This window comes from Bos mutus, chromosome 5 (assembly GCF_027580195.1).
Source record: "Bos mutus isolate GX-2022 chromosome 5, NWIPB_WYAK_1.1, whole genome shotgun sequence".
NCBI lineage: Eukaryota > Metazoa > Chordata > Mammalia > Artiodactyla > Bovidae > Bos > Bos mutus.
The window spans coordinates 73,027,907-73,036,907 of NC_091621.1; the positions used below are offsets into that span (position 1 = coordinate 73,027,907).

A 9,001-nucleotide genomic window follows, 5' to 3' on the forward strand; every position below is an offset into this window, starting at 1 on the left:
CAGCAGGTCCTTTGTGCTCCCTGGCCACCCGCTACCACCGCCTAGAGCTGGGGCTGCATGCTGGCTACTGACCCTCCATCTGGGATCCCTCAGACTGAGCATGTGCGAAGTGCTGCCTCCCTCACTGGGGCCTGTGTGTCCCTAGAGACACAGGAAGAGACTTACTGGGAATCATAGGATTTCAGGGTCTCAGAGGAAAGAAGGATTACCTAGGAAATAAATTAATTAAATAATTATTTTGTTTGGATTTTCCTAATTTTACCACTGATGTCATTTTCTGTTGCAGGATCCAATGCAAATTACTATTTGAAAAGGAAATGTCATGTGTCCTTAAGTGTCCTTCAATCGTGTCTCATCCTGTCTCTTCTCTTCCTTTGTGACCTTGCAAGTACTGACAGTTGAGGTTAAATTCTTCAGGGTTTTTAGTTTTGGCATATAATAGTTTTTTTACCCAATATAGCAGCAGGAAACTTGTTTATGTAGTACTTATCAAACACTGTGTTCTATTAGAGTGAAAAATGGAAGGAAAGTTGGATACTGATGTAGAAATTTCAGGATGAATAGCAAGCCTGGAAAGCAAATGGGTATTATTTGGATGACAATTCTGATACCAAAAGCAAAATATATAAAATGAAATAATTTTTTAGTCATTGCAGTAACAGCAAACACTCAAATACTGCACACATGATCTCCAGACTCTGTATAAAATGTCAAACTCAGCCATTTATTCGCATTTAACAGGAACTCACACTTCAAAAAACATGTGCGCTCATTCAAACTCGTGAGTAGTGAAGAATTATTAGGAGCAAAAGAACATTATAATATCTACAAAATAGTATCACATGGATGACATTTCTAATTCTAAAGCTTAATATATTTCAGAGAATAAAGGACAGAGTTTAGATTAATTGAAAAATAGAGATGTGAGAGCATGCAAGGTGGTATATGAACACTAGTAAAAACATATCAGAAAAACATGATCATAAGGATTTCTATAATGCACATCAAAATAGCTGAGAATTCTGAAGTTTTGACTCATCATTAGCATGACTCATGAAATAAAATGACTATTCATTGCTGTGATTGGATATTTTCACCCAATAGCTATGGCCTCACAATTTCATGCAAGTTTTTTCAGTTCAATGTCACTTGAGTTTCTGAGGAGTTTGATAAGTATAAGTCAGCAATGAGAAACCATACATCATTACCTACATTCATATTGCTAGGACTGACAGATGATTCTCCAATGCAGGTTTTGATTTTTATATTTCTGTTTATATCCTACTTATTGAGTGTCACTGGGAATCTAACCATCATTATACTCACTTTAGTAGACTCTCACCTTAAAACTGCCATGTACTTTTTCCTCAAACACTTCTCTTTTTTAGAAACCTTATTCACCACGGTGTGCATTCCCAGTTTCTTATACAGCTTATCAACTGGGGACAAGACTATTTCCTATAAGGCTTGTGTTAGTCAACTATTTTTTGTCTTTCTTTTTGCAATAACAGAATTTTTCCTCCTAGCCATCATGTCCTGTGACCATTATGTGGCCATCTGCAAATCCTTATGTTATGCAACCATCATGAACGCCAGAGTCTGTGGATGGCTTGTTGTCTGTTGCTGGATAGCAGGTTGGCTGGTCATATTTCCACAACTCTGCCTGGGCTTAAACATAGAATTCTGTGATTCTAATGTCATTGATCATTTTCTCTGTGATGCTTCTCCTATGATGAAGATCTCTTGTGCAGACACATGGTTCATAGAACAGATGGTTGTTGCCGTTGCTGTGTTGACTGACATTGGGACATTTCTGTGTATAGTTCTGTCATATATATATACATCATCAAGACCATCACAAAGTTCCCTTCTGCCCCGCAAAAGATGAAGACCTTTTCTACCTGTTCTTCTCACATGATTGAGGTTTCTATCACTTATGGCAGTTGTATCTTCATCTATGTCAAATCTTCAGCAAAGGATGAAGTGACAATTAATAAGTGTGTGTCGTTGCTTACTACTTCAATTGCCCCTATGTTAAACCCATTTGTTTATAGCTTGAGGAACAAGCAAGTGAAACAAGCTTTTACAGACTTAATCAAAAGAATTTCATTGATCTAAAAGAAGTAAAGAAATGTTGAAACTAAGCATAAAATAACAATTTAAAAAGAGCAATGGGCCTCAAGGTCACAATCTTCATTCATGAACTATTAAATCCTGGTATATTGTCTGTTCATATTAACAGGCTCATACCACTGTTATTACTGAATCTCGGACCTAAAATCATCGTTTCAATGCTTGTTGAAATAAACAACTTGATTTCTTTCCTTCTACTAACCCTGGGGTTCTTCATTTCTTCCTTTTCTAGTTGCTTTAGGTGTAGGGTTAGGTTATTTATTTGACTTTTTTCTTGTTTCTTGAGGTATGCCTGTATTGCTATGAACTTTCCCCTTAGGACTGCTTTTAAAGTGTCCAAAGAAACAAAAGAGACCATAGCAAAAATCAACAAAACCAAAAGATGGTTCTTTGAAAGGATAAATAAAATTGACAAACCATTAGCCAGACTCATCAAGAAACAAAGGGAGAAAAATCAAATCAATAAAATTAGAAATGAAAATGGAGAGATCACAACAGACAACACAGAAATACAAAGGATCATAAGAGACTACTGTCAGCAATTATATGCCTATTAGACGGACAACGTGGAAGAAATGGACAAATTCTTAGAAAAGTACAACTTTCCAAAACTCGACCAGGAAGAAATAGAAAATCTTAACAGACCCATCACAAGCACGGAAATTGAAACTGTAATCAAAAATCTTCCAGCAAACAAAAGCCCAGGTCCAGACGGCTTCACAGCTGAATTCTACCAAAAATGTAGAGAAGAGCTAACACCTACCCTGCTCAAACTCTTCCAGAAAATTGTAGAGGAAGGTAACCTTCCAAATTCATTCTATGAGGCCACCATCAGCCTAATACCAAAACCTGACAAAGATCCCACAAAAAAAGAAAACTACAGGCCAATATCACTGATGAACATAGATGCAAAAATCCTTAACAAAATTCTAGCAATGAGAATCCAACAACACATTAAAAAGATCATACACCATGACCAAGTGGGCTTTTTCCCAGGGATGCAAGGATTCTTCAATATCCACAAATCAATCAATGTAATACATCACATCAACAAATTGAAAAATAAAAACCATATGATTATCTCAATAGATGCAGAGAAAGCCTTTGACAAAATTCAACATACATTTATGATAAAAACTCTCCAGAAAGCAGGAATTGAAGGAACATACCTCAACATAATAAAAGCTATATATGACAAACCAACAGCAAACAGTATTCTCAATGGTGAAAAATTGAAAGCATTTCCTCTAACGTCAGGAACAAGACAAGGGTGCCCATTTTCACCATTACTATTCAACATAGTTTTGGAAGTTTTGGCCACAGCAATCAGAGCAGAAAAAAATAAAAGGAATCCAAATTGGAAAAGAAGAAGTAAAACTCTCACTGTTTGCAGATGACATGATCCTCTACATAGAAAACCTTAAAGACTCCACCAGAAAATTACTAGAACTAATCAATGATTATAGTAAAGTTGCAGGATACAAAATCAACACACAGAAATCCCTTGCATTCCTATACACTAATAATGAGAAAACAGAAAGAGAAATTAAGGAAACAATTCCATTCACCATTGCAACGGAAAGAATAAAATACTTAGGAATACATCTACCTAAAGAAACTAAAGACCTATATATAGAAAACTATAAAACACTGGTGAAAGAAATCAAAGAGGACACTAACAGATGGAGAAATATACCATGTTCATGGATTGGAAGAATCATTATAGTGAAAATGAGTATACTACCCAAAGCAATCTATAGATTCAATGCAATCCCTATCAAGCTACCAATGGTATTCTTCACAGAGCTAGAACAAATAATTTCACAATTTGTATGGAAATACAAAAAAACTCAAATAGCCAAAGCAATCTTGAGAAAGAAGAATGGAACTGGAGGAATCAACCTACCTGACTTCAGGCTCTATTACAAAGCCACAGTAATCAAGACAGTATGGTACTGACATAAAGACAGAAATATTGATCAATGGAACAAAATAGAAAGCCCAGAGATAAAGCCACACACATATGGACACCTTATCTTTGACAAAGGAGGCAAGAATATACAATGGATTAAAGACAATCTCTTTAACAAGTGGTGCTGGGAAAACTGGTCAACCACTTGTAAAAGAATGAAACTAGAACACTCTCTAATACCATACACAAAAATAAACTCAAAATGGATTAAAGATCTAAACGTAAGACCAGAAACTATAAAACTCCTAGAGGAGAACATAGGCAAAATACTCTCCGACATACATCACAGCAGGATCCTCTATGACCCACCTCCCAGAATATTGGAAATATAAGCAAAAATAAACAAATGGGACCTAATTAAAATTAAAAGCTTCTGTACAACAAAGGAAACTATAAGCAAGGTGAAAAGGCAGCCTTCAGAATGGGAGAAAATAATAGCAAATGAAGCAACTGACAAATAACTAATCTCAAAAATATACAAGCAACTCCTACAGCTCAACTCCAGAAAAATAAATGACCCAATCATAAAATGGGCCAAAGAACTAAATAGACATTTCTCCAAAGAAGACATACAGATGGCTAACAAACACATGAAAAGATGCTCAACATCACTCATTATCAGAGAAATGCAAATCAAAACCACTATGAGGTACCATTTCACGCCAGTCAGAATGGCTGTGATCCAAAAGTCTACAAGCAGTAAATGCTGGAGAGAGTGTGGAGAAAGGGGAAGCCTCTTACACTGTTGGTGGGAATGCAAACTAGTACAGCCACTATGGAGAACAGTGTGGAGATTCCTTAAAAAACTGGAAATAGAACTGCCTTATGATCCGGCAATCCCACTGCTGGGCATAAACACTGAGGAAACCAGAAGGGAAAGAGACACGTGTACCCCAATGTTCATCGCAGCACTGTTTATAATAGCCAGGACGTGGAAGCAACTAGATGTGCATCAGCAGATGAATGGATAAGAAAGCTTTGGTACATATACACAATGGAGTATTACTCAGCCATTAAAAAGAATACATTTGAATCAGTTCTAATGAGGTGGATGAAACTGGAACCTATTATACAGAGTGAAGTAAGCCAGAAAGAAAAACACCAACACAGTATACTAACGCATATATATGGAATTTAGAAAGATGCTAACAATAACCCTGTGTACGAGACAGCAAAAGAGACACTGATGTATAGATCAGTCTTGTGGACTCTGTAGAAGAGGGAGAGGGTGGGGAGATTTGGGAGAATGGCATTGAATCATGTGTAATATCATGTATGAGACGAGTCGCCAGTCCAGGTTCCATGCAAGATGCTGGATGCTTGGGGCTGGTGCACTGGGATGGCCCAGAGGGAGGGTATGGGGATGGAGGAGGGAGAAGGGTTCAGGATGGGGAGCACAGGTATACCTGTGGCAGATTCATTTCGATGTTGGGCAAAACTAATACAATATTGTAAAGTTTAAAAATAAAATAAAATTTTTTAAAAAAAGAAATAAACAACTTGAATTATTTCAACTTTTGTTGAAAATAAACTTTCTCCAAGATGACATCTCATATCAAGAGAATGTAAAGGACCTTACTGAAATTCTAACTTGGTTCTGATCAATTAAAGAACTATTAAATGTTACATGGAAATAAATTGAATTCTTGAGCTGATAGGAAAATAGTGGAGTAATAGTATCCATTGTGTTTTTTAAGCCAAACATCCAAATGCATTTATATAATTGTAATTACTCTTCTCAAGAAGGAGTTGATTATTCAACATAAAAATGAGTTCATTTGAGCAAAAAAGGAATAAATTTTAACCATGGAAAGGAAAATATATGACTTTAGAGACTTGGAAATCCACATTGACCTTGTAAAAGAAACTTTAAAGCCCAAAGACTTGAAGTTTAGATTCATCAGAGTCTCTCTAAAGTGAAAACCTCTCTGTTAATTCTAAAGCACAACCTCTCTGTTAATTCATCACCCTGGTGGCCAAAATCAGATAAAATCTGCTGACATAATAAAACAAGTTAGTGCTGAAATATATAATATAATGCAAGTCCTAAATATAGTAATTTAGACGAACAGGAGCAAGAAAATCTCAGCAAATTAAAGCTCTAGAGATCAATAAAATTAAGCTATCAAAATACAAAGAACCCCTGGGTTATAGACAAGGAATCCATTATCAAGGCATAATTGTTTTCTCAATGATTATCTTTAACATCGCAAAAGCATAAGTATGATCTTCACTAATATTTTACAAAGGAAGATGTGCTCCTACATGTATAGTGTGAAAATATCTCTTTAAGACCCTTCTTTCAATTTTTTTTTTTATTTTGATATCTGTCCAGAAGTAATACTGCTTGATCATATGGTGTGTGCGTGAGTGCTAAGTCACTTTATTCCTGTCTGACTCATTGCGACCCTATGGACTGTAGTCCACCAGGCTCCTCTGTCCCTGGAATTCTCCAAGCAAGAATACCAGAGTGGTTTGCTGTGCCCTCCCTCCAGGGGATCGTCCTGATCTAGGGATTGAACCCACCTCTCATGTCTTGCACATTGGCCAGTCAGGTTCTTTACCACGAATGCCACCTTTGAAGTCCACTTGATCATATGGTAGTCTTATTTTCTTTTTGAGAAATCTTAATACTGTTTTCCCAAGAGGCTTCACCTTGTCTACAATCCCAGCAACCGTGTGCAAATATCCTGTTTCTTTGTATCCTTGCCAACACATGTTATTTTTTGATTTTTTGAAAACTATTCATCCTAATAGGTGTGAGGTTACACATATTTATGGTTTTTTTATATTTTATTTATTTTTTAACTTTACAATATTCTATTGGTTTTGCCATATATCAATATGAATCCGCCACACATATACATGTGTTCCCCATCCTGAACACTCCTTACTTATGTATAATATCATATATGAAACGAGTTGTCAGTCCAGGTTCGATGCATAATTATGTTTCATCTATATTTCTATGTTGATTGGTCATGTTGAACATCTTTTTATTTGCTTGTTGACCATTTGTATGTTATCTTGAAGAAATATCTATTCAAGTCCTTTTTACCCATTTTTGTCCTTTTGTTGTAGTTGTGGAATTCTTTATGCATTCTGAATATCAACCTCTTATTGGGTATAGGGTTTGCAAATATTTTTAAATATTTTGTTCCTAATATATGTTTGCATTAATTTTGATTTTTTATGAATATTGCATTAAAGTATGAATTTATGTTGATACTGAGTTTTCTGGCACCCACTCCTAAAATTTGTGCCCAAAGTGAGCACCTTGCTTCATACACTCTAGTACCTTTTGTGATAAACAGAACACTCTTTCCTAACACTCTGATATGATTGTGTCCTTAACCTATGGGTCTTAAGTAAAGAAAACTAGGAGTTACTAAACTTCAGAGGATGGGGTAACACTATTTCGTTTTGGCAATTCTCTCTCCTTTTCCAAGAAACAGCCTGCCCAGTAATAACCATGAACTCTTCATTCTCTGGGATAAGTGGCTGAGTTCAGGTTTTGCCCTTAGAAAATCTGAGACAGGAATAAGTCATTAATGGAAATAACATAAAAGTCAAACAGTGAGTTCAGACTGAAAAAATCTAATTTATATTTCCTATCTTATTAAAATCAAAAACAAATGGAGACCATCCTTGAAAATTCCCTTAGCAGACAAAGCTAATTTGGGTTATTTCTTATTTATGCCTCTGGAAATCATAAGTAAAACACAAAAACTTTTATAAGGTCATCACTAACCAAAGGTTGATATAAGGTCATCACTAACCACTTCCCGTTATTTAAGAAAATTCTAATATTATAAACAGTCACTGTGGAGAAAAAACAGTCACTTTCTTCTTACTAGATAGACTGCTTTATAACAATATACTCTTTTTAAAAATATATTTATTTATTTTTGGTTGTGCTGAGTCTTTATTGCTACATGTGAGCTTTCTCTACTTGTGGCAAGTGGGGGCTACTCTCGAGTTATGGGGGGTGGGCTTCTCACCACAGTGGCTTCTCCTATTGCAGAGCACAGGCTCTAGGATCCATGGGCTCAATAGTTGTGATACATGGGCTTAGTTGTCCTACAGCATGTGAAATCTTCCTGGACCTGGGATTGACCCTGTATCCCCTGCATTGGTAGGCAGATTCTTAACCACTGGACCACTGAGGATGTCCCACAATACACTCTAGAGTCTCATTCCGTGTTTTGTTTGAGGACTTTCAATTCACAAACTGTCTTTGTGGTATAGACACAATAAACTTTTACTAATTACAGCTTCAATGTTTTATTGGTTTTATTCTGTTATTTCTGAACTTTTGACAATCTCAACTTCTTAGTCACCAAGCTTTATTTCACCCCAAATTATGCAACTAATCAAATGCTGAAAATTTACAATTAAAAGAAAAAGAAAGTCTCCCTAGTTAGATGATGGGGCATAAAACTGTTGTATTTGGATACTTCAACTCTTCTGTTATTATTTAACACTGAAAGCAATCTTAAAATCTAAATACAATCAACTGCTGCTAAGTCACTTCAGTCGTGTCCGACTCTGTGCAACCCCGTAGACGGCAGCCCACCAGGCTCCCCCGTCCCTGGGATTCTCCAGGCAAGAACACTGGAGTGGGTTGCCATTTCCTTCTCCAACACACGAAAATGAAAAGAGAAAGTGAAGTCGCTCATTTGTGTCCAAATCTTAGCAACCCCATGGACTGCAGCCTACCAGGCTCCTCCGTCCATGGGATTTTCTAGGCAAGCGTACTGGAGTGGGGTGCCTTTACAATCAACTAGTAGTATGCAAATGAAGGAAAATCCAAATATCTCTCCTCTTACCTTTCTAACTTTGCCCATTCTCCTTGAGAAGCATCTCATTCACATGCACTTAAAGTGTTCTCCTTAC

The 9,001-nt window shown here is 36.4% G+C and overlaps 1 pseudogene; it reads left to right on the plus strand.

Moving 5' to 3' along the window:
* Positions 1-1,186: 1,186 nt before the first annotated feature.
* On the plus strand, positions 1,187-2,118 carry LOC102272295 (olfactory receptor 6C2-like; annotated as a pseudogene).
* Positions 2,119-9,001: the final 6,883 nt, after the last annotated feature.